The following is a 27,401-nucleotide window of genomic DNA, read 5'->3' as shown; positions in this document are numbered from 1 at the left end:
CCTGGTTTTCGCAGTTGCTTGTTGTGCACAAGTGTCTGGTACGCAGAGTGAGAACTTTTGGTGCAAATTTCCTACCACTCAAAATTGCAGCCTATACAAGGACAAACTATTTAGATGCAGGCAAGCCATTAATAAGGCCAAGAGACTTATTATGATAGAATTGTTGCATCTGGCAATAATGCACAATAACTGTTTTATATAGTTTGAACTCATCAGCCTAGAAATGGCTTTTTTTTTTTTTTTTTTTTTTTTTTTTGCTACAGCAGAGATTGAGAGCTCTTTCAACTTTTTGCATTCTTCTTTGCAGTTAAGTGTTGAACATAAGTTCCTCCTTTTTCTAATTCTAACAATTCTCCCAAAATTAACAATGCTGTTACTGATGTACTATGGAATCAGTTCTCTGATGTCTCACAATCGGAAATTTCACACATATGCTCAATGAAGTCATCCACCTGTGCATTGGATTCCTGCCCTACTCCAGTTTGAATGTTACAATATCATCATCATACCTATTACCTCCATAGTTAATCTGTCTTCACTGGCTCTATTCCCTCCTCGCTAAATATGCTTCCATGAGTCTTCTCAAAAAGCATCATATAGATCCCATGGATTTATCTAATTATCACCCAATTTCTCATCTACCATTTATCACTAAAGTCAGAGAATCAGCAGTTCTGAGTCAAATGATCCCAATTTTTTCAATGTGCCCTTCTGGATCAGCATCATTTTGGCTTTCTGAAATTTCATAGTGCCTCAACATTACTTTTTTCCACTCTTGATACTATTCCCAGTGGTTTAGATTCAGCTTCCAGCTTAATGTTGCTCTCAATATTACAGCAGCTTTTGACAAGTTGCATCACGACATTGTTCTGTCACGGTTGTCAGAAATTGGGATAGCTGGCTCAGTATTAGATTGGATCTCATCTAACCGAATGTTCACAGCAGTTTAGAATAGACTTTCATCTTTTACACGATTTCCCATCACATCGGGTGTACCTCAAGGTTCATCGCTCTCTGCCGCATTATTTAATGTTTACCTCACTTTACTTTGCTGGCTGTTAGCACAACTCGGGGTCTCATGCAAGCTGTAGGCTGACTATATACAGTTTTGTCTTTTTTTTCTGTTAGTCGTCATGGTCTTTAACTGTTCAATTTGCCTGCCTTTGCTTACGATTTATCAGGATCTGTCTTCATAAGCAACAAACTGTTAGTGTGTGTGTGTGTGTATGTATGTATGTGTGTATATATGTGTGTGTATGTGTATATATATATATATATATATATATATATATATATATATATAGTATTTTTGGGCAGCCATCCTCTTTCTCTAGCCCATCGTCATTTGTTTGATGGAAATATCATTCGAATATCCCCAAACTTAAGATATTGACTGACTGTAAACCGTCCAGGGTACCTCATGTAAGATCAGTTGTCAAGTTCTCATTTATGAAGTTAAAAAATCTTATGCCATTTTAAACCATTGCTAGATCCAACTAATTTCTGCACTGTCCATTAGGCCTTGGTTCTTAACAGCATTGATTACTGTAATTTATTATATTCTGGTTTCCCAGAAAATACTTTACAGCCTTTACAAATAATTCAAAACTGCTGCACATCTAACTGGTACACGGCTCAGAAATCATATTACTCCTGTTCTTAAGTTATTGCACTGGTTGCCAGTATATTAGAGAATCAGTTATCATTCACCATCTCATCAATAACTTATCCTCTCCATGGATTTGTTCTACACTATATGTATTAACACCCCTAATTCAGCTCGCCATTTATCCAGCCAGTTTGTGCTTGATGCACCATCCCCCAAGGTCTGTCCAGCTATCTGTGACTTATGAATGCGCCTTTTCTATCTTCGGCTTCACTCTGGAATTCCCTGCCTACATATACATGCACCACAAAGGATACTAAAGTATTTTAAAAGCTCTTAAAAACCCATCTATTTAATGAAGCTTTTCTCTCTAGTGATTGAGTTGCTTGTTTTGCAGCCACTTGCAGTTCTCCTCAGATTATTACTGATGACCTGTCTCCTAATATGGATTAAATATGGTATGTTTTTATCATACTATGTAAGGTTGTGTGTGTTTTTTTTTTTTAATGTACCCTATGCTCAAATTTATTTATTTATTTTTTGGGAGGGGGAGGGTAATACTTTTAAATAAGTTGGTATCGGGAAGGATGTCCTCCCCCCCCCCCCCCCCCCCCAGTTCTGTGTCAGAGGACACAATGGTTGAACTGGTAGGGATGTGTTTTGTTTTGGTTTTTGTTTTTTTTTTAAACCTCATTCACAACAAGTGACAAGGACACCTTCAACCTTGCTTGTCCAGTATGTTTGTTTGATATGTCCCCCCCCCCCCCTGAGGGAACAACTCACTTTCATGCCTTGGGTGCTCCCATCAGCTATTCTGGTATTGGAATCCAACCCTCAACTATCCCTAACTGTGGAGGAATTGGTCAGTCTGAAGAGGAAGCACGTGACACCATTATCTGGAGCATGATCCAGAAGTATTTTCTGAGATGACCTAGGTCTTTATCTTCATTAGTGTCATGGATTAGTGTCCATTCAGCTCATAGTTCTGAAGAAGTGTCTATGGGGAATCCCCCATCCAGACCCCTTACTTGATCTGCTGGCACATTCTTCTCCACCTGAAGACTTCTCATGCTCCAAGCTGCTGGCAAGGTGACAGGAATAAGCATCTTAAAAGACAAAGATCCCTGCATTGAGGTCTTTGGGCTACTTTGGATTTTGGAAACACCTTTCAAGCCATCAGTAATCTGATTCATTCTGCGGCACTTGAAAATGAGTGACCCCTCCCCTGTAGCCAAGAAATTGGACTTGAAATAGAGTACAACAGGCTCTGGTATTTGGAGTAGTCCAGCTACAACACCAATGGGCAAAAAATACAAGGCAAGTATCTTCTCCAATGTCCTTCTGGATAAGGACTCTAGGTTGTTAGACAGTTTTTGGAAGAGAGCCTTCCAGAGCACGATGTTCAACACCCACATTGTGGCCCACCAATTCTGTATGGTACAATGCTTACACAGCTGTGCTGATGAGCTGAAACAACTGATAGCCTTCCTGTTTCCCCATAGAGACTATCAGCGAGCTCTTCTGAATGGAGAAGAATGCAAATGCCACCTCCTGCTAGTGTATGAATCATTGGACGCTGACGCAAGATTTTCTGTGGCAGCCATAGCTGCCTGCTAGATGGCGTGGTTGAGAGCCAGCAGCACACATAAATATGTCCAAGAAAAGTTGGTTAATGTTCCTTTGGGAAACACATTAAGAAAGGTGGAAAGAAGGCAAAATGATTACCGGCATGGTTAAAAGGGGAGGTAAAAGAAGCTATTTTAGCCAAAAGATCTTCATTCAAAAATTGGAAGAAGGATCTAACAGAAGAAAATAGGATAATGCATAAATGTTGGCAAGTTAAATGTAAGACATTGATAAGACAGGCTAAGAGAGAATTTGAAAATAAGTTGTACGTAGAGGCAAAAACTCACAGTAAAAACTTTTTTAAATATATCCGAAGCAGAAAGCCTGTGAGGGAGTCAGTTGGACAGTTAGATGATCGAGGGGTTAAAGGGGCACTTAGAGAAGATAAGGCCATCGTGGAAAGATTAAATGATTTCTTTTCTTCGGCGTTTACTGAAGAGGATGTTGGGGAGGTACCCATACTGGAGAAGGTTTTCATGGGTAATGATTCAGATTGACTGACTGAACCAAATCATGGTGAACCTAGAAGATGTGGTAGTCCTGATTGACAAACTGAAGAGTAGTAAATCACCTTGACCGGATGGTATACACCCCAGAGTTCTGAAGGTACTAAAAAATTAAATTTCAGACCTATTAGTAAAAATGTGTAACCTGTCATTAAAATCATCCATTGTACCTGAAGACTGGAGGATAGCTAATGTAACCCCCATATTTAAAAAGGGCTCCAGGGGTGATCCGGGAAACTACAGACTGGTTAGCCTGACTTCAGTGTCAGGAAAAATAGTGGAAAGTATTCTAAACATCAAAATCACAGAACATATAGAAAGACATGGTTTAATGGAACAAAGTCAGCATGGCTTTACCCAAGGCAAGTCTTGCCTCACAAATCTGCTTCACATTTTTGAAGGAGCTGTTACATGTGGATAAAAGTGAACCTGTAGATGTAGTGTACTTGGATTTTCAGAAGGCATTTGACAAAGTTTCTCATGAGAGGCTTCTAGGAAAAGTAAAAAGTCATGGGATAGGTGGCAATGTCCTTTCATGGATTACAAACTGGCTAAAAGACAGGAAAAAGAGAATAGGATTAAATGGACAATTTTCTCAGTGGAAGGGTGTGGGCAGTGGCATGCCTCAGGGATCTGTATTGGGACCCTTACTTTTCAATATATTTATAAATGATCTGGAAAGAAATACGAATGAGGTAATCAAATTTGCAGATACAAAATTGTTCAGAGTAGTTAAATCACAAGCAGATTGTGATAAATTGCAGGAAGACCTTGTGAGGCTGGAAAATTGGGCATCCAAATGGCAGATGAAATTTAATGTGGATAAGTGCAAGGTGATGCATATAGGGAAAAATAACCCATGCTATAATTACACAATGTTGGGTTCCATATTAGGTGCTTCTACCCAAGAAAGAGATCTAGGCGTCATAGTGGATAACACATTGAAATCGTCAGTTCCCAAAGAAAAAGGTGGAGTTAAATTTTCCTAATTTCTCTTCTTATGCCTTTATTTTGCAGCAGAGATTGTCCTGGCTTTCAGATAAAGTGGATACAGAATATAGTCCCTCTTGGTTGATAGTGGAACGAACTCAAGCTTCCCCTTTCCCACTTTGGTTATTGGCGGGTATGAGTTTGTCTCTGTACTTTAGTCAGCACACAGGACATATAGTGAGTTTGAACGGCTCATCTTTCAGCTACCGGTACCATGGAAATGCTCAACATTTACTTCCTTATGTTTTAATCCATATTTGTTAATTTAAGAAGAAAAGTATGAATTGGAAATCTTAGCAAATGGTTGGGGTATGGACTGTGCGCAGGCTATTCTAGATGGTAAATTTCTTCATTTTGCATCTTCACAAACACAGTACTCATTATAGTTGTCTCAGTTTTTTCATGGTTTACAATTGCAATGTTTGAACTGCTACTTTTAATTTAGATCTATTTTTCAGATGCCCATAGAGTATTGTTTTATTCCTTCAATTTACTCAAAAGGGGCATATGGGCTCTACTCTATGTAAATATATAAAGGTTCCTTGTGTTTGGATTGTATACCTTTAGAAAACGTGTGGGGGAAAATGATTTGAAAATACATAGTGCCTTGCTTTGGAACTAATACTGGTGGTCTATCATTTGGATTTCTATTTTCTAATGTTTTGCAATGTATTTCATGGCACATCTTGTCCTGTAGAATTATTGGAAGTTTAAACAAGGTTAGAATACTCTCTGCTTCTAAATGTTGGTCCTGTAGCGCCAGTAAAGTGACTATGCCTCATATATTTATATATATATTTTTTTTTACACTGCCCTCTAACCCAAGTTCTTTGGCAGGAGTTATAGCTGAAAATGTTGGCTCTTTTGAATATTGCTCAGCTGATTTCTTTTGATATTGTTCTGAGATCTTTAGCGCAGAACCGTAGGCTGAACATACACACGACTTTTTTTTTTTGTGTACTGTTGCGGTCAAAGCTGTTTTAAGTAATTGGAAAAATAATATATAGTTAAATATTCATATCTGAAATTCTGTTTGTATGTTTTATAACTATGAAAAATTGGCAGCAGTTAAGTATAATAGAGTGGCTAGTTGGATGAAAATGTTGGGGCCTGTTGATTAATATTTTAAATACATAGCTTGCATGATTCAGTGTTTTTGTTTTTGCTCATGTACTTTAAAAATGTCAGAGATTTGAACACTGGTGGCATATGAAATCTCTGGTTACCAAGCCTCCATTGCTATGGGATCTCAATGTTGTCTTGGCACAACTGAAGCCACTTTACATTCCAGTATGTTGTTCAGCTTCCTTAAATTCCCTTATCTGGAAAGTAGTGCTTGGTTCATTACTCTCCATAGTTGGAGTCTTTCATCAATAGAGTGGTGCTCTGCATCCACCCCAAGTATCTGCCAAACTTGGCTTTGATTTAGGCCATTGTTTGTTTTTTCCTATGTTTCTAAGACCTCATGCACAAAAAGAGAAGGGCCTTAGCATGTTATCTGAAGAGAACTCTGTTTTTGGCATCTCAACTTCTCATCTATTGTGATTCTAACAGACTGGGAATAACCACTGCTAAGCATATGTTGTGCAACTGGCTGGCAGACTAGTGCACATTTGTTATACTCTGCCCTCCAGATCCCATAAAATAAGAGCCAGGAACTGTATCCATTGAAGACAGCTGCAACTTGGCCATCAGTTCACACCTTCACATGTCATTACTATCTGGACAATCTCTCTCCAGAAGTGACAAAGTTTAGGACAGCAATTTTGTGCAGCCTGTTCCTCCAGTAGTCAACTCTCCACAGGAGGTCTAGATTGCTCTTTTTTTTCAGTATATGCTTCACCTTGTAGCCCTCAGCTTGGGGCTCCCCATGTGTTATGGCTAATTCAGCCCTGCTTGTTGACAGGGAAAGTACATTTGTTTATCATAAGATTTCCTGTAGACAGGATAAATTACCAATGTTTTATACCTGCTTGCCTCCCTGGAGAGCCAACTATGTATCTAAGGCTAAATTGATTGAGGGGCTCATGAGACAGCATGTGGGAGCTCCCGAGCATGCTCAGCAGTAAAAGCTTTTCTGAGCTAGAGCGATGGGTCTGTTTGGCACTGTGAAATAACATCACCCACATGTTTATAGCTAATTCATCCTGCTGTCTATAGAGAATCCCATTTCTTGTTAGACAAAAGTCAAACTTCACTATCAGAGACAGAGGCCAAGTAGAATTAGAATACTCCTCACTCTCGATAAGTTAATTATTATTGGATGTGTTTGCTTAATATGATTGTATATCGCCTCCTCTAGTTATGGGTTTAGTGAAGGGTAATAGTTTATTTTCTTTTTAGTATTATTTGATTTATTATAAATGGTATTACATTATGTCACTAATTTCTTGTTTTTCATGGAGTGTAAAAACTGCTATAAAAATTTAATAAAATATAAATAATAAAAAAAAAATGGCTGTGATCACCAATGGATTTTGATTAATAGTGCACCCATGCACTATTGCTGCCATCCCCTGCCCCTCAGGGGGCTCCAAGGGCTCCGGTCCAGTGACAGCCTTTTTGCTCCCTGAGGATACTAAGCCCTTGTTTACAGGCACTGCCTCTGAAGGCTTCTTTGCAGTGGGAGGGTTCTTTAATTCCCACATGCACTGCTATTCATGGATGCTGAAACAAGCACGCATAAGAAAAGGAAAATGGTGATGCAAAGAACAATGCGAACAAATTTGTATGCTGCATTGCACACACAGGCCTCAAAACCTTAGAAGAAACATTTGACGAGTGCCTTTTTTTTTTTTTTTTCCCCCCTTTCATCCTTGCTTTTGAGTCTTTGATCTGCTGGTATCAACCCAGCTACCCCTGTGGTGCTGCCAGGTTGTGTGTTTGGGTATCCCATTCACTTTTTGAAACTAAAGAACTGATGTTCTAAACAATAGGCTGCTCCTCCAATTTTGTCAAAGTGCTGAGAAAAGTCATATTAGTTTATCTGATTTTCACAAATGTGCAAATTTGATAAAATTACATTTTTCATGTCTTAGGCCTCACTTAAACAGGCACTTCAGGTAAAACAAGGCTGGCACAAAATGCGATTTTGAAGGAACAGAAATGAGAGCTGAAAAAAAACCCCATATGGCCTAGCTAGACTGCCCAACTATTTTAGCTTTACAATTCAAAAGATCAATTAAGGATGAGCTTTTACATTCAACTTTACAATGTAACGAGGGAAGCCTTAAGACACGCCTACTTTTCATATGGATCATGGAGGTGCTGAAAGATGAAGCGATATATTTTTTTTTTTTTCCCAAAACTATTTTTGTATGTGCACATGCACTTGGGGTGTACATTTTTTTTTTTTTTTTTTTTTTTTTTTAAATGTTAGAAATGTTACAAGCAGCCCTCTGGTGCATGCTTTGTAGGCAAATGCAGAGCTTTTCTATCTTTAGTTGTTAGATATTGTTTACACTTTTTAGAACTCCATGCCACTTGAAATAAGGCTGCAGAGGAATTTAAAACTATTTAAAACTAATCTGAAAACATGACTTTTTAAACAGGCATTTTATAAAGACAAAGAGAGGGAGGAAAACAGTCAAATAGATAAAGATGCACCAAGCAATCAATTTTTTTTCTCTCTCCAAATACATATTAAACGTAGATTTGAACCACTTAAGTTTTCTAACCAACGTATAAGCGTTAATTAACACAGTCTCTCATTAAAATATGCTACCGTTCTATGTTGGCACATGTTTAATTTGTAATCTATACCAATTATATTTTTTTTTATTGTGCCTTTCTGTAAACCGTTGTGATGGTGAATTAACTTAATGCCGGTATAGAAGAGTTTTTAAATAAGTGTATTTTCTATACAGATGTTAAGGCCTTAACTGCAGGGATTGTCCTGAATGCCTTGATCACTGACACAATGATTTCTTTTATATCAGACTGTTCAGGAAGGAAAGTATGTAAGAAAAGAAGAGAACTCTAACATTAGAAATACCTTCCCCTGTTTTTAATAACTAAACCCAGAGGTGCTTTCTGATATGTAGGTTCTGTTACTAATTGCTAAAGCATTCCCAGGAAGGACTCCCTCCTCTAGCGATGGCTGTGGTCGGCAGGCCCCAAATCAAAAGCAAAACACTCTATATCCCCCCCCCCCCCCTTACCAGCAGTCTACCATCTTATGAGAGGCTTTGGCAATGGGTAGATTTCCCTCAAATCATCATCCTATGTTGTAGATCTGTAGACTACATGAATGTAAATAGTAAATTTAAATTCTCTTAATGTAACAATGCCTTCTTTCTTCCTCTTACTACCTGAAGTTTCTTGGCTGTTCTTTTCTGGGTAATTTTTTTGTAGGTGATCACATAAGATTCAGACGGTGTAGTTTATTCTGGGAACTCTTGCAGAAATTAACCTTGCAAGCATGTGGACTTCACGAATGTCAGGTATTTTCCCCAAATGTCACAGGCAGTATTGGGAGAGGAAGGGAATCTGAATGAAGTAGAATATTGGTTCTCAACCCTATCCTGAAGGCACAACTAATATCTAGTGTCATTTTCATTCTCTTTGTAACAAATCTGCATATGAGAGGTTCTTACACGTGATCATGTGCATATTCATTAGGGATAGCCTGAACACCAAGCTGGTGTCTCCAGGAGAAGACTAATTACCATTGGAATAGAAGAATGGTGGATGACCTTAAGAGACCTTGCAAAGGTAACAGAAGACACACTTATGCTACAGAAAAACAGGACAAAGATATCAGGTGAATGGCTGCAATGGTTGGGTCCAGGATGAATGATGCTGCTGGTCCCTTCATAAGTTTATAACTCCTTGGAGAACACCTGAGGAAATTCATTCATGATGTCCTTGAGTTGCCCATCACTAATGACATGGATCCCATTGGATAATGATTCCTAAATATATAAACCAGTTTCTTCCAGAAAAACTCTTGTTTACCCTGCATGGCAACAAGTAGCAGTGCCCCGGAAACGGCACTAGCAAGCATTTACAACACACAGCATCCTGCACATGCCTGCTCATGCACATCAAGTGTAACAGAATCTCACCCTCATTAATAGAAAATGGGTGTAGAATACTGGATGGAGCCATAAAATCATTATCTTTTATTTTATACTAGCACCCATCTAGGTTAAATCTGTACAGCTAGAAAAGATTCACAAATTGAGAGAAAATGCACTAACATAGCTTATATAAAATAGCATATTGAGAGCTGCACAACCAGCTAATGTCTGATTTGGGTTTGTAGTCTGTGTGTGCAGTTTGATAATTTTCATAAAAAAACAGTAGGAGGATATTTTTTGTTTTACTTGCATTGAAAAAGACTGAAATAGACATTAGGCTGCAGAGAAATTTGAAAATATTCAAATCTAATCTGAAAACCTGGCTCTTTAAACAAGCTTTCTATAAAGAGAAGGAGAAAAACATTTGATAAGGATGCACAGAGTAAACAGTTGTTGTGTTTAACCTACAAGTACATTTTAATGTTAAATTTGAACCGCATAACAATTTCCTAACAGATAAGCTTAACTTAAACACATACAGGTCGATACAGTACAGTGCGCTCCAATGGAGCGCACTGTTAGCCTGCTCTTCGACGCCGGGCACCTAATAGTGCCCTCAACATGCAAATGCATGTTGCTGGCCCTATTAGGTATGCGCGCGGGATACCGAAAGTAAAATGTGCAGCCAAGCCGCACATTTTACTTTCAGAAATTAGTGCCAACCCAAAGGTAGGCGCTAATTTCTTCCCACGGCTGTCGGGCCGAAAACCAGACGCTCAATTTTGCCGGCGTCCGGTTTTCGAGCCCGTGGCTGTCGGCGGGCTCGAGAACAGACGCCAGCAAAATTGAGCGTCTGCTGTCAAATCCGCTGACAGCCGCCATTCCGGGCTAAAAGGAGGCGCTATGGACGAGCTAGTGTCCTTAGCGCCTCCTTTTGCCCGATTCTACTGCACCACCTCATTCGCATACTGAATCGCGTGCACCAGCAAGTGGCCGGTGCGCGTACTGGGAGAGCGGGCGTTCGTCCGCTCTCCCGCGTTTTTACTGAATCGGCCTGATAGTTTATTGTACTAAAATGTTACCGTACTACGATGGCACATGTTTAATTTGTAATCTATACCACTCAGATTTTTCTTTATCATGCCTTTCTGTAAACCATTGTGATGGTGATCAAACTTAACGACGGCATAGAAGAATTTTTAAATTAATTAAATTTGTTGGTACATGGTTGAGAAGACCAGTGATGACCTTTTAAGGTCTTGTGTATATATCTTGCTGACACCTGTAATCTACATTAATAATATCTTTGCAGTGGGTTTAATAACCGTACTTGTGCAGCTCTCAATATATGCTGCAGCTAGAAGAGATGACAGGAACAAGATTGAAGAGTGTCTAACTCAGAACCCGTACTTTCCGTTCAGATAGTTCACCTTGCTGTATCCATAATCATTTTCAAAAGAGGGTGGGTAAGGGTGAAAAGGTTAGCAATCAAAGTACAAAGGAGCTCAGCAGGAGGAGAAGAACTAAAATAGTCTGAGAAGGCTGAAGGAAGCATAAAAGGTGAGCAGGACAGTAAAGGCACAAATAAGAGGAGAAAATTTGCTGTGTGGATAGCCGAAGTCTTGGTCCTAAGGTGGCAAACTGGGTTAGAAATTGGAGCAATTAAGCAGCAGAGGGTGCTGGTGAATGAAACTCAGTTAAAGGAAAAAAGGTTGACCAGAGGAGGGCTGTAGGAATCTGTTCTGGCCATGCCTAGGCTTGTCAAGCACATTAGGCCTGGGCCTAAGCGCAGCATCTGCAAAAGATTTGCTGCCTTCCAGCTATGCTGAATCTTTCAGCAGAGAGCAGGGAGTGGAAGGGATAAGCCTGGAGCAGACAGGGTGAGGGGGATCATTTTGGCACAGTTAGGAGGAAGTAAAGTAGAGGCTGGAAGATGAGGGGGGGAACATGTATCTGTGCACGAGAAGCCACGTGTATGTATGCCACTTTGGGAGGGAGGTTAGGGGTTGAAAGTGGGGACAGGACTGGAGCTCATGCATCTTCTCCACCCCCTCCCCAATTCAGATTCTCTCTCTCCCCTTCCCCCACCATAATTGATCCCCTCTCCTCTCACCTTTGATCCCAATACTGCCTTTTCTTTCTAGCTCTCCCTATTTCTTGAAACCTCTCCTCCCAGCTCTTTCCGATCTTGCCCATTCTTGGTTATTTCTCCCCTCTGTCTCCTTCTCATAATCCCAAGTCCTCATCACCTTTACACCCCAGTTACCCTTTTTCCTTATTTCCTCCCTGTATTAATACGTTCCTCATCATGTGTGTGTGGCAGACACAATGTGCTCCTGAGCTGCTATGGACCTATGCCTCAGATATTCTTCCTGCTCTCTGACCTTACAGGGAGGGGGGAAGGTGGCAACAGCACCAAGAGTTCAGAGGTGTGACAAAATCCTAAATCCGTCAGTGGTTCTGGTAATATCAGCAGGACTGTGATATGTGCAGTTCTCACAGGTCAAGCAGGATGGTAGTCCTCACATATGGGTGACATCACAGGATGGAGCCCAATCACTGAACACTTTTGTCAGTTTCCAGAACTTTGACTGGCCTCTACTGGGCATGCCCAGCATGGCACTAACCCTGCAGCCAGCAGGGGTCCCCCTTCAGTCTTTTTCCACGCAGCAGTAGCCTCGTGGTTAAGGAGCTCTGCAGAGATTCCTGACAGGAATTTTCCTCACGGAATTACTAAAAGATAATTTGCCCCACAGGGATCCCTCCTTTAACTTTTTCAAGCTGCGGTACTCCAGTAAGTTTTTACCCATTTTTCCATCTATTACTGTCAAATTTGGCCCTTGTGGCCTACTGGCCTCGACCATACCGCGGCTCAATTTTTTCCATGGATATGGCGTTGGGGTTCCGTCGGTGCCCGGACTGTAATCGCACTATGTCCATCACAGACCCCCATAAAGTCTGTGTAATGTGTCTTGGACGAGAGCATGATGTCTTGAGCTGCACCAAATGTGCCGTAATGACACCAAAAGGTCGCAAGGCCAGAATGGAGAAGATGGAACTTCTCTTCCGTGCTCAAACCCCGATGCCGTCTACTGCATCCATGTCGTCAGAACCGGCTCCTTCAACTTCACGACAGTGTCGACCACCTGCCGGTGACCATCCAGCATAGACGACAGCTCGGCCTTAGACACCCTCCACTCCCCCTCAGGACCGAGGGGATTGTGGAGATAAACATCGCCACTGACATCGAAAGTCTCGGATCATCGACCTCGCCATCATCCGAGCCGCCGTCGAAGAAACCCCGTCCAGAAAAGGCACCGACCTTTTCAGCGACCGGGTCACAGAGGCAACCCTGTCGGGTGAGGGTTGCCATCGGGAGCCGTGACTCTGCCTTAAACAGTGGTCCCTCCAGCTATGCCTCTGCCTCCTGTTCCGGAGCTGGGGCTGCTTGCTCCAGGTCTCCGAGAAGAACTGGACCGGATGGTTCAGGAGTCCATGGACAAAGGCGATGCATTGATTCCAGGTTCCTCTGGCACAGACACCGGTACCGATTGCAGAACCGACCATCAACCCGATTCCAGCAGCTCTCGAGGATGGAAGCGCTCATGGCTGCTTTTCCACCGATGGACCCCAGGTCATCGATGGCTCCAGTGCCCTCCCCGCTTGCTTTGTCATCGGGAAGAGAAACACCGTTCTGCATCCCTCCATTGGGAGTTCTGCCGATGCCTCAGCCATCGATGCTGATACGTCCGGCACCACCGAGCCATCCATCGATGCCCTCGATGCCTTCATTGGTGCCTCCACTCAGTCCTTTGGAGCCTAGGCCAGGACCTTCTGGGATCCCACCTCCCCATCCTCCTCTAGCTCTAAGAGAACAGGTGCTGATCCCTATGATACCTGGACTGATGATTCTTCACCAGACACCAAGGATTTGCCTTCACCACCTTCACCTACTGAAAGAAAGCGTTCTCCTCCAGAGGACCTTTCCGTTCCTTTATAAATTTTGTGAAGGAGATGTCTGAATTGGTTCCCTTCCAATTACAGACTGAACAAGATGACAGGCATCAAATGATGGAGCTGTTACAATTCCTGGATGCTCCCAAGGAAATAACCTCCATCCCTATCCACCCCAGTTCTTTTTGAGGAGATCCAGAAGAACCTGAACATCCTGGCTCTGTGGCCCCAGTCCACAGGAAAGCTGACACCACCTATCTCGTCCAGTCAGCTCCAGGTTTTCACAAACCCCAATTGGATCACCAATCTGTGGTTGTAGAATCTGCCCAGAAAAGAGCAAGGAGATCAAAACCTCACACTTCCTTCCTTCCCCCAGGCAAGGAACAGAAATGTATAGATGCCATTGGTCGCTGTGTCTTCCAGGGAGCAATGCTCAATTCTCTAGAATTGCCTATCAGCTCTATATGACCCAATATAATAGGGTCTTATTTAAGCAGATACAAGACTTAAGACTCCCTGCCTCAGCAATTTTAAGGTCAACTCCAAACCCTAGTAAACAAGGGTTTTGAGACAGGCAAGCATGAGATCAGATCATCCTAGACATCTTTGACACTGCTACCAGGGTATCTGCAGCTGCTATCTCGGCAAGACGATAGGCCTGGCTCAAGTCTTCTGACCTTCGCCCTGAAGTACAAGACTATCCGACCTGCCTTGTGTAGGAGATAATCTGTTTGGCGAGCAGATTCAATGAACAGTGGCGGAACTCAAAGATCATCATGAGACCTTAAGACAGCTCTCTCTGATACCTTCTGAGTACTCTTCAAAACAACCCTTCCAGAAGGACTCTAAGAAGTCATTCTTTTGCCTGAAGAAATCCTACCCGCCACCATCTAGAACTCGTTCTACGAGACCGTTTCAAAAAGCCCAGTCTCGTCACACGAAAACAAAAACCACAAGCAGCTGCTCAGCCGGGCCCTGCTTCCCATTTTTGACTCCTGCATAGAGAGCAGTAGCTAGATTCCATTGCCCCACATACCAGTGGGAGGTCAATTGTGCCATTTCAATAGCAGGTGGCACTCCATCACCTCAGGCCAGTGGGTCCTGGCGATTAATTTCTCAAGGTTATCATCTGAACTTTCTCTCCATTCCACCGGACTCCCCACCTCTACTGACATGGAGAACATCCGATCACTCCATCCTTCTGGAACAGGTCTCCCTCCTCCAGTCCAGGGCAATAGAACCAGTACCCTACTCTCAGCATGGCCTAGGGTTCCACTCCCAGTACTTTCTAATTCCCAAAAAATCAGGAGGCATTTGTCCAATTCTGAACCTATGTTTCCTGAACAAGTACCTCCAGCGAGAGAAGTTCAAAATGGTAACCTTGGGCTCTCTTCCTCTTCTACAAAGAGGAGACTGGCCCTGCTCTCTAGACCTCCAGGATGCATACACTCATATCGCATAATTCCATCTCATCGCAAATACCTGAGGTTTCTAGTAGGCCCCAAGCACTATCAGTACAGAGTGCTTCCATTTGGCCTCGCATCTGCACCACGAGTCTTCACAAAATGCCTCCTCGTAGTTGCAGCCTTCCTCAGGACTCAAGATGTTCATGTCTACATCTGTCTAGACGATTGGTTGATCAGGGCTCCCACTCAGCAAGTTGCTCTGTTTTCCCTGCATTTTACCTTACACACTCTAATCTCACTAGGATTTCTCATCAATTACGACAAATCCTACTTAGTCCCAACACAAACCTTGTCGTTCATTGGGGCAGACTTGGACACCTTGCAGGCAAAGGCTTTTCTGCCTCGACAGTGAGCTCTCACTCTTGTGTCTCTTGCACACCAGCTGCAGTCTCAGCACTCCACGACTGCACACCAGTTTCTCTTCCTACTAGGATACATGGCGTCCTCAGTTCAGGTCACCCCAATGGCCCGCTTGGCCATGAGAGTCAAGCAGTGGACTCTAAGATCACAATGGACTCAATCCATTTAGCCCCTGTTGACCATTGTCCACATAACAGACTCACTCAATCAGTCTCTCCCCTGGTGGAGAAATCAGGTCAATCTCCTCCAAGGCTTGCCCTTCCAGGCTCCAGATCCTCAAATAACTCTCACCACCGATGCATCCAACCTCGGCTGGGGAGTCCATGTGGCCGATCTGCAGACACAAATTTCCTGGAGCTTCGAGCAATCAGATATGCTCTCAGGGCATTTCAGGATTGCCTCTCAAATCAAGTTATCCTGATCCAGACAGACAACCAGGTGGCCATGTGTTACATCAACAAACAGGGAACAGGCTCCTTCCTTCTGTGTCAGGAAGCTGCTCAGATATGGGTGGAAGCTCTCTCCCATTCGATGTACCTCAGGGCCACCTACTTGTCGGGAGTGGACAATGTGTTGGCAGACAAGCTGAGTCGCATCCTTCAACCGCACGAGTGGTCTCTGAACCCCTCGGTAGCGAACTCCATCTTCCACCAATGGGGATATCCTCAAATAGACCTCTTTGCGTCTCCTCAAAACCACAAAATAGAGAACTGCTCTCTCATTCGCAGCAAACACTCCCAGCCCAGAGATGTATTCACTCTCTCGTGGGCAACCGGTCTACTCTATGCATTCCTTCCACTTCCTCTTCTCTTGAAGACTCTGCTGAAGTTACGTCAGGACAAGGGAACTATGATCCTGATAGTACCTCACTGGCCACGCCAAGTGTTGTACCCAATACTGTAGGATCTCCATTCACATGCACATTTCCTTGCGGAAGGACCCGTTTCTGATCACTCAAAAGGACTGGTGCCTCCACCACCCCAACCTTCACGCCTTGTCCCTGACGGCATGGATGTTGAAAGGTTAATCCTTCAGCCACTTAACCTTTCTAAACCAGTTTCCCATGTCTTGATTGCTTCATGGAAGCCTTCCACGAGAAAATCTCTCTTACAAATGGAACAGGTTCATGTCATGGTGCTCTTCTCAGTCCCTTGACCCCTTTACCTGTCCAATCATGAAGTTTTTGGACTATCTCTGGCACTTATCAGAGTCAGGTCTAAAAATTTCCATCAGAATGCATGTCAGTGCAGTAGCCGCCTTCCATAACACCTTTTCTGAAAGGCTTGCTTCACCTTAAGCCTCCACTGCGTTCTTCTGCCCCTTCTTGGGACCTCAACGTGGTTTTGGGTCAGCTCATGAAACCACCATTCGAGCCTCCTCACTCCTCTCATCTTCGCTATCTCACATGGAAAGTGATTTTCCTTCTGGCAATCACTTCAGCTCTGAGTTAGTGAATTACAGGCCCTAGTTACCTATCAGCCTTACACTAAACTTCTGCAGGACCGGGCGGTACTCCGCACTCACCCTAAGTTCTTGCCTAAGGTAGTATCAGAGTTTCACATTAATCAATCCATTATATTACCTACCTTCTTTCCCAGGCCCCATTCCAATCCAGGAGAAAAAGCTCTGCATACACTTGACTGTAAACAGGCTCTAGTATTCTACCTAGACCGTACAGCTGCCCACAGGGAAAGCACTCAATTGTCTGTCTCTTTCCACCCTAACACGTTAGGGAAGCCTGTGGGTAAGCAGACTCTCTCCTCCTGGTTGGCGGACTGCATATCCTTTTGCTATCAGCAAGCGGGCATTCCATTTCAAGACCGTGTCAACGCACACTCTGAGGGCCATGGCGACTTCAGTAGCACACCTATGATCGGTGCCGTTTCCTGACATTTGCAGGGCTGCCACCTGGAGTTCTCTCCACACCTTTGCAGCCCACTATTGCTTGGACAAAGCCGGAAGACAAGATTCCATCTTCGGCCAGTCTGTCCTTCGTAACCTATTTACAACGTGATGTACCAACACCCTTCCGCCTGCCTGTTAGGGTTCAGGATGCCCTCGGCCAAATTTTATCCCAGTCCTAGTGCCTTGCACACCTGGGTACATTTGGTGCATTTCTCGGAATCCTCAGTTCGTACTCACCCATATGTGAGGACTACCATCCTGCTTGTCCTGTGAGAAAGCAAATGTTGCTTACCTGTAACAAGTGTTCTCACAGGACAGCAGGATGTTAGTCCTCACAAAACCCGCCCGCCGCCCCGCGGTGTTGGGTTCATTATGTTTTCTTACTTTATTTTTCGGCACTGCCTGTAGCTTTTAAACAAGACTGAAGGGGGACCCCTGCTGACTGCAGGGTTAGTGCCATGCTGGGCATGCCCAGTAGGGGCCAGTCAAAGTTCTGGGACTCCATCCTGTGATGTCACCCATATGACATCACGAAACACAACTAAGCAACACGACTTTGTTGTACTTTTAAGCAGTAACAGATTACATGCAGATAATATATATGTAGATTATATATATTGTTAAAAACTGTTCTAATAAATCTAAATCGTCAGTTCAGTGTGCTGTGGCAGTCAAAAAAGCAAACAGAATGTTGGGAATTATTAGAAAGGGAATGGTGAATAAAACAGGAAATGTCATAATGCCTCTGTATCGCTCCATGGTGAAACCACACCTTGAATACTGTGTACAATTCTGGTCGCCGCATCTCAAAAAAGATATAATTGCGATGGAGAAGGTACAGAGAAGGACTACCAAAAATAAGGGGAATGGAACAGCTCCCCTATGAGGAAAGACTAAAGAGGTTAGGACTTTTCAGCTTGGAGAAAAGACAGCTGAGGGGGGGATATGATAGAGGTGTTTAAAATCATGAGAGATGGTAGATGTGAATCGGTTATTTACTCTTTCGGATAATAGAAAGACTTGGGGGCACTCCATGAAGCTAGCATGTGGCACATTTAAAACTAATCGGAGTAAGTTTTTTTTTACTCCACACACAAAGTCTGGAATTTGTTGCCAGAGGATGTGGTTAGTGCAGTTAGTATAACTGTGTTTAAAAAAGGATTGGATAAGTTCTTGGAGGAGAAGTCCATTACCTGCTATTAATTAAGTTGACTTAGAAAATAGCCACTGCTATTACTAGCAACGGTAACATGGAATAGACTTAGTTTTTGGGTACTTGCCAAGTTCTTATGGCCTGGATTGGCCACTGTTGGAAACAGGATACTGGGCTTGATGGACCCTTGGTCTGACCCAGTATGTCATGTTCTTAAGCATATCTATCGCACTTATCACCCTATAGTTATTATGAAACTCTGTACCGTAACTTACAGGCACCTGTCTAGTTGGTATAATAAACGCATTTAGCAACATTAATTTATGTGCCTCATTGTTAACCGTTGTGATGGCTCCCAGCTTAACGACAGTATATAAAAGAATTTAAATATGTGAGGACTAACATCCTGCTCTCCTGTGAGAACACCTGTTACAGGTAAGCAACATTTGCTAAATGTGGGTATATGAGATAAAAGGGGTCGGTAACAGTGAATAGACTGGAGGGAACAGGACTGGGAAACAACTTTTGAGGGGATGGTGGGAAGATGCTTGGAAAGAGGGTAATGGAGGGCTGCTTTTTCTATAAAGGCAGTTGTCAAATATAGTTATCAAACCTTCAGAAATTTGGCCTGGTTCAGCAAGTTGTTTGCAAGCCTCTAAAAATTTGCTAAATCTGATGTGTGCTTTTGGAGAATTGGAGTCTACTAATTGCTCATAAAGGGGCTACAGGATACTTTGTTTCCTATTTGCTGTGCTATTACTAGATGTCATTATTCTCAATTGTAGTATTGTATTCGGAGTTATTTTTTTACTCATTAAAAATGTTAGAAAGTTACCAGATCTGTAGATGGAATATATTTTGGTATAACCTTGGTGAGAAAGTAGAGAGTCTGCCAATAGGTATGTTTGTCATAATGGAGAATATTATGGTAGGTAGACAAGCTGGCCCTTGCATCATGTTTGTTTGTTTGTTACCCTATGCGTATTCATTTTTTACTTGCTAACATTATTCATTCTGTGCTTTTCCTTTTTTTTTTTTTTAACTTTTTAAAACACCTGTTTGTCCCATCAGTTTTCACCCTGTTTGGTCTACCAGTATCTAACTGGGCTATGACACTATTGGCTTTCATTTGGAACTGCTTAGGCTCTGTGTACTTGTCATCCTAAAGCTGAAACAAGCACATCTTGGCCAGTCATTGGCTTAGATCTTCAGCAGTGGCAATGAGATGAAATATCAAGTGCATTGGATCCCTTTTAGTAACAGAGCCTGTGCCGGAGGAAAGGTCCATTGCAGGCCTATGAGCATATGCTGGCCCACAAACCCTAGATTCCCCCCACTCCCTACCAAAGAGATTTGACAGGGTCCAACCAAAATTCAAAGGGGCCATGGGGGTTGGATTTGGAAAGGCATCATGGGGTGCTTTAGGGCTAGGGGGGAAAGAGACGGGTGGCTGGATATCAGGGTAGGAAGGGGAGGATCCCAGAATGGGTCATAGGGTGGGGGGAGAAGAAGAAGAAAAGAATGGACCAGAGGGCCTAGGGTGGGGTGGCAGTGAGGTGGAGAGCAAAAACTAGAAATGTGGGGTGGGGAGAAGATGGATCAGGGAGGAGGAGGAAGAAGAAAATTTTCATGTTTCTGCCCTGGGACTCCAATATCTCTTATCACCAGCCCTGCCTTCATTAAATCAGCTTAACATTAAGCTGATATGGCCTATTTGGAGATACTGTCTGAAAATTTTTCAGGGTGCATTAAAGTTTGTAATGTAAGAGATACATTTTTGTTTTCTATTTTCTCTTCTTCTCCCAAAAAGTGTAGCTCTTGGTCATCATTCAAAACCTGCTGTGCCCATTACTGCTCATCAGTGTTAAATGCTAAAGGATCAAGTTGTTATATTTAATTCTACAACCAGGGTATGAGAAGCCAGATTACTGCTTTGCCTTTTATTTTAAACAGCTAGGTCATTTGCAACCTAAAATTAGCTTTGCTGCAGTGGACAGGAAACATAGGAATCTAATACTTTGTGAGGAGCACAAAATGCCCTGCAAGCTGTCCGTGTCTGGCTGCTGTTCAAAAAAACACTGGATCCTTTCTTCAGAGGAAAGACTCTAGTTAAAACCATCAACTGTCTAGAGCACTAGCTCAGACTGCCTGTCTTTCGCCATTTAGATAACTCATCATAGAACAGCATTTCTACCTGTTTGAAAATACATCAGTACAGCGTATTCACCTTGACATGTACAGTAGTTTCCATAGCCCTTGTTTTTATAAGACATGCTGTGACCAGGTGGTATATACAGGAAGTGGTTTTACAAAGTTCTTGGTTAGAATGGCTACTATACATATTTCTAAAATGTACATTTTGAGTTCAGCCTTTCCTCACAGATGAGGGGATAATTGCAACTACAAGGCAGGATGGCCTTGCCCCAAACCCCTTTCTACGGACCAAGCAATTTCATCCAGCTCAGTCGGAACCAGACCTGAGGTTCTGTGCTATGCGCCTTCAAGCACAGTTGCCCAAGGATTTTTTTTCCCCCTATATCTTATATCCTCCCCACTTTAACTCCCCAGGCCAGTCATTACATTGACAGTGACTAACCAAGGACAATGCACTAGAGCACTTTTTTCCCCAAAACACTGCAATCAAGGGCTCTAAATACAACCACTGGGAATTGCCCATTGCATGATACAGGTACAAACTTACATCTAGATTCATTAAGCTTTGATGGGTTTTCACAGGAGGGTCCCACTTTCACAGGGGGTTGCGGGTTGTTGCTGCAGTAGTGGCCCCCCCCCCCCACTTGAAAAGATGTTGCAGCCGAATGACGCGCTCTTTTGTGTCGTGGCCAAACACTGTGACAGAAAAGGCGGCAAGTGGCCCCAACCTCACATGACCGCTACCGTCTTAAAGGGAAGCTGGCATCCCCCCCTCCCCCCCAAAAAAAATGAAGCCAAATGGGAAGGTTGTGTGCGGGTCAGTGCTGACCCCTGTTTCAACCTGGGATCGCCGGTTAAGGTGGCCCAGTCTCCCCCCAAAAAGTGTAACAAAATAAAAATTGCAGTAATGTGCATGGCAGCGACATCCCCCAGAGGCCACCTTACCTTAACATGGATCCCGCGTCAGGGATGGGTGCATCCTCGCATCCGTCCTAGTCTGTGCCATTTTCCAAAATGGCGCCAACCTGAACTTGCCTGGTTTAAGGTCTGGGGCATTGGACCTACGCCACATGGTTACGTATCGGGGGAGTATGTTTAATGTACTTCGGGAGGGCGGAGGCCTTGGACCTTGGGGAGGAAGGCTGCTGCTGCTCACATAATTTAAACTTTTTATTTTGGGTGTGTCTGGTGGCCCCAGATTGAAACTGGGTCAGCACTGACCCCTTCTCAACCTCCTGTTGTGGCTGCAGATTTTTTTTTTTCCTGCTGCTTTTAAATGTGTGGCGGGAACCTTGAGACCTGCATTATGGTCCCGGACCTCCTGCTGCGTATCTAATGCTTACCAAGGAGGTGGTGGTTTATCATGACTGACCACCTTCTCGGTCAGCTGCGATTAAAATATGTGCATCAAATTGACTAGTAATGACCTTCTTTGCATGTATTTGCATTATTCATGCATGCAAATCACAAGCAGTGAAGGTCAATGAAATAGGGGAGGGTATCTGGGCACAGAGATGCAAAACATTGCATACATTGCACAATATATGCAATATAACGTATGTTAAGAGTCCTAACGCAGCTTGCTGAATGACCCAGTTAGATTGTGAGCCTTCTGGGGACAAGGAAATACCTACAGTACCTGAGTGTAATCTGCTTTGAAGTGCATGAAAAGCAGAATATAAATCACTCCACACTGCTATTGGGCCAGCCCTCCAAACATTTTAAAGTAGTAAATTTGTCATGTAAATACTGCTTTAAAATTCATATTAACATTTTTCCATAAGAATATATTTAGCTACTGTATAACAATTGGGGGTGTGCATTCGTTCCCTATGAATTGGTAATCCACAACGTATAGGGCGATATTCGTTGTATTCGTGGGGAAGCAAAACTTATCGCGATTCCCCACAAATACAACGAATCTTTGCCAAATTATTCGGCCGTCTAAAGGAGCCAATTTAAACAAAACCCCACCCTCCTGACCCCCTCCCCCCCCCCCCCCCCAAGACTTACCCAAACTCCCTGGTGGTCCAGCGGGGGGGGGGGGGGGGGGCCCGGGAGCCATCTCCTGCACTCACACCCTCTGGTGCCGGTATTCAAAATGGCACCAATTAGCCTTTGACCTACTATGTCACAGGGGCTACTGGTGGCATTGGTCAGCCCCTGTCACATGGTAGGAGCAATGGATGGCCCCAAGACTTACCCATACTCCAATGGATGGAGTTTGGGTAAGTCTTGGTGGGGGTCAGGAGGGTGGGGGGGGGTTGTAGTTTAATTTTAGTCGGGGAAACAAATAAGAATTAATGTATAAACGTATCGGGGGCCCCCCTTGCCAAATGCAATATATCTGCCCCCCGACGAATACGAATCCCGAATGTAACGTATGGCGTCCCTCTGCACATCCCTAATAACAATCGGGTCGATACAGTAAGCCCGCATTAGAAAGAGTGCGGCAGTGCCGGGTGCACCCTCATTTGCCCCACGCACTGTTCTGATCACATACCGCTCGATACTCTATTTAAATTGCTTGCAAATGCAAGCCACGTATGCAAAGCGTTAGGGGAAGCGTTAGGCCTGCGCAACCCATTTTACTGTATAGGCGCTTAATACAGCGCCTATACAGTATCCTGGGTGCGCTGGTACCTATCATTTCAAATGACATTTGAATTGACAGGCACCAGGAAGTGGATCCCAACTTTAACCCAGGAAAACCTAAAAACCAAAAATCCCCTCCTCCCAAAGCGGCTCGACATGTGCCAACTTACCTTTTGTTGCTTTTCAGCCCCTTCCCTTCTCTGCCGCCCTCCGGAGGGGGCAGCTGGCAGCGAAAGCGGCTCGCAGCGGTCCCCCCCTGCACAGGTCCCGGTTCTCCTGGCTCGGCGTGAAGTGCCCTCTCCGGCACGAGCGAAGCCTCCTTTCATTGGCCGGAGCGCCCAAATCTCATCACTTTCTGAGTTTTCTGTTTTCTCCAGGCTCACTCTCCCCATTTCTTTTCTGTGCCCTCCCTTTTCTTTATAGTACAAGTGTCAGGCAAGCACTGAATTTTAGGCACCTGGATGACCCTGCACCCTGGTTATTTAGGATAACAAAAAATAGTGCCAGGCACATTTTATAAAGGTGTTTCTAGATTGACCAGTATTAAGCTGTGATATGAACACCAGAAAATGCAAAGTTCTATATATGTGGAATCAAAACACTTTTTATAGCCTGACATTTATGTTTCTAACACAAACCAACTCCATTTCAAGGGTTAGGTCATTATCTCCTGGTGTTTTTTTATTCTTTTTATTCTGCCAGTCACTCAGAAACTAAAAAAGATTGGAAAAATTTGTTTAAAACATTTCCTACATTTTTTCTTTTGCTAATCCATTTCCAATATACTGCAGTTATTTGCATTTGGTAATGTTGGCAGCTTTCATAGTTGTGTGTGTTTTTTGTTTTGTTTTTTTCCTACTGAGATCTCTTCCTCTTCAGTGAAATCTTTTGTACATTTTTTCTGTTGTATGAACTTGATATTGGTTATTAAATCTTGTGGAATGAGGCAGACCTTGATGTCAGTTTCCACCCTTTAAACTTGACTGATGCTTGGCTAGCATTCATGAAATTTCAAGTGTGTGTGTGTACAGGAAAAGTGCAAATGTTGAGTGACCTTCATCTGACCTACAGTAACAGAATACATATTTTAAATATTTTAAAGATTATTCACTGGATTTAACAAATATTCTCTAGCAATAAACCCCCCCCCAAAAAAAAAAAAAAAAAGGCTGAGGAAAAATAACCTAGCTTCTCCAGCCATACCAGTAGAGGGGTGGGGCAGAGAATGCTTTAATTTGGCTGATGGGTAGCTCTGCTGCTCAGTAGATCCCATGTCAGATTTTTTTTCCCCTTTATGGTATCTGATTGTGGATTTGAACCCTTGGAACTTCTTGATTTCTTTCAGCATTTATTGTAATATGCTTAAATTTTGCTTGTTTTGTATGTCTAGTGTCGAGCATTTAGTTCTAGATTTTAAAGATTCTTTGAGTGTGAAAAAAACTCAGCCTGACTCTAGACTGTTGTAAATCAGTTGTTTGACCTGCTTTTGTTAAGTTTTTATCCCTACTCTGAAAACATGGGCATAACTTTTCATGGTTTGTCTGTATCCTAGAAATTCACACCAAAAATATAGTCCAGGGACTAGGGAAAACAAGAGAATAATCTAAAAAACAAACCAAAATTCTCCCTCTGCTTTTCTTTTTTTTTTTTTACTTCAGATATTAATGATTAAGGGACATCATCTCTGCATGTCGCAAGCTTGTATTGCCAATGCCACACATTTTAATAACTTATAGAAATAAGAAGGCTAATTGACCAGAGAAGAGACTAGAATCTTTGTGGAAGCAGATTAAATAATAATTTAAAAACAAAACAAAAAAACCTAATGCAGATGTTCCCTTTAGACATCAAAATCTGGTCCGTGTTGATTTGTGTGCTGTAATGGGATGATGTATGATCAATTTTTCAAGATACGTATTGTTATACAAGTGAAATATTGGAGCTTACTGTGGTCATCTAGGTGAAAAAGGTGTTTGGATAGCCATAGGAACTAAAAACTTAAATTGAGTAGGACATAGACTTGGGCAATGATTTTATGGCACAAATGAAAAATTCTTAATTTTTTTGCACTGGTGATTAAAATGTGTGGCATTGGCAATACAAGTGTGTGCCATGAAGAGATGAGGTCCATTAATAATTTAATGTATGAAGTAAAAAACTAGATTTTTTTATTCTGATGTCTATATCCTTCAACTTTTCAAATAGTCATAAGATATTCCAGGTATGATTAATGTCTGCCAAGTTGATGGGTTAAAGGTACCTGGAAACTCACTTTTTTCAACTTTTCAGGTAATACTTTTTTTGTGTATATTAATGTAGTGTCAACATAGGTGATCCTCCATAGGTATAATGATATATGTGACAATACATCATTCTTTTATGAATTCCTGCTATATATTATGTTATTTAATGGTTGATGCCGCCTCATCCTGCTACACCACTCTATAAACATGGCTTTTCACTACCTATTAGCAGATGAAGACGGAAGACATTGTCACCTGGCTTAGGCTGCTGCAAGACCTGCAGTAACCAGTATTTTCTCTGTCTCCTGTAAATGGTGGACCCATGCTGAACTGGTGCAGAAGGATTCTTTGGCTCCCAGGCCCTTGGTGGAGCTTTCGCCTAGGGGCAGCGGCTTGCATGCTGTGTTTTTTCCCCCTGGTGGAACAGGGGAGAAAATTAGGCCCTGGCTCCGGGACTCCAGGGTTCACTTTCGGGCCTGGTTGAGCAGGGTCTGGTAAGTGCTTCAGGATTTTGTGGGTGGCTTCCAGTGGAGCCTGCTTGAGAGGGGTTCGGTAGGCCTAAGAATACGCTTTCACCTGAAACTCTGCACTTGGGATTAATTCCCTTACCTCTGGACTAGCTGGGCCAGGCAGCAGCAATAAAGCAGCTTTACTGGGGAAATGGGGGAAGTAGTGCAAGCGGCTGCAGCAGCAGCAGAGGATTTATAGAGCCGCGATCAACGGGGAAAGGCTGCCCCCTTTTTTTTTTAATATACACCCTCAAGCAAGCACAAGCATTGCTATCATGGTGGGACTTGAGGCCTTAAGGGAACTTAGCCTGCCATTTATAAGGTCAAACTCTTCTAGCATTTTTCCTTCCCAGAGGTATATTTGAGTGGGAGTCACTGCTATTGTGGCGACTGCTAGCCCTTAAGGGGGAATTTCAGAAGCCTGCTGGGAATATTTTCAAAGAGCGCCAAAACTTTTCAGTTTTTCTTGCTTGCAGGATAATCTGCAAGGTGGAGGGAAGCAGAGGGTCCAGTTGTTATGGCAGTTCACGCTAACAATGCCAGCCACCAGTTTTGGGGTATCTATGCCCCTCCGGACTGAGCAGATGGCCACAGACAGAAAAGCGCCCTTGTGTTCACATGCGCACAGGCAGTGAGAACCCAGTAAGAGTGCGTTCGGCACAGTGCTCGTTGCTAGAGGGCATCATGTTAAAGGCATTATGACAGCCTGAAGTTTTAAGCCATGCATGGAGGACCTGACCTGTCCTCGTCTCTCATTCCTCAGTGTGCTTATGGTAAAGTTACTTGGGGCCCAAGTAAAAGTGCAGTAATCAAATTTGTGGATGATACAAAATTATTCAGAGTAGTTAAATCACAAGTGGATTGTGATAAATTGCAGGAGGACCTTGCGAGACTGGAAAATTGGACATCCAAGTGGCTGATGAAATTTAATGTGGACAAGTGCAAGGTGAGGCATATAGGGAAAAATAACCCATGCTATAGTTACACAATGTTATGTTCCATATTAGGAGCTATCGCCCAGGGAAAAGATATATGCGTCAAAGTAGATAACACATTGACATCGTCAGATCAGTGGGCTGTGGGGGTCAAAAAAGCAAACAATGTTAGGAATTACTTGGAAGGGAATGGTGAATAAAACAGAAAATGTCCTAATACCTCTGTCGCTCCATGCTAAGACTATACCTTGTGTAATTTGTACAGTTCTGGTCACTGCATCTCAAAAAAGATATAGTTGCACTGGAGAAAGTACAGAGAAGGGCAACCAAAATGATAAAGGGATGGAAAGGCTAAAGAGGTTAGGGCTGAGGGGGGGA

At 43.0% G+C, this 27,401-nt stretch overlaps 1 protein-coding gene across 2 annotated transcripts in view; it reads left to right on the top strand.

Annotated features, from left to right (window-relative positions):
• Positions 1–27,401, top strand: part of SPSB4 (splA/ryanodine receptor domain and SOCS box containing 4) — a 301,733-nt gene that overhangs the window by 32,563 nt on the left and 241,769 nt on the right. Inside the window, exon 1 of one of the 2 annotated variants that reach the window (XM_029616475.1) lies at positions 9,425–9,441. The exons of the other annotated variant lie outside the window; for it this stretch is intronic. The gene's annotated coding sequence lies outside the window, so the exon portion shown is untranslated. Of the gene's footprint in view, positions 1–9,424; positions 9,442–27,401 lie in introns of those variants that run through there. 2 annotated transcript variants of the gene reach the window in all.

The sequence above is a fragment of the Rhinatrema bivittatum genome, chromosome 9 (assembly GCF_901001135.1).
Source record: "Rhinatrema bivittatum chromosome 9, aRhiBiv1.1, whole genome shotgun sequence".
In the NCBI taxonomy this organism is placed as follows: domain Eukaryota; kingdom Metazoa; phylum Chordata; class Amphibia; order Gymnophiona; family Rhinatrematidae; genus Rhinatrema; species Rhinatrema bivittatum.
Note: the sequence above shows the minus strand (reverse complement) of the source record. Positions and strands in the feature narration are given on the sequence as shown.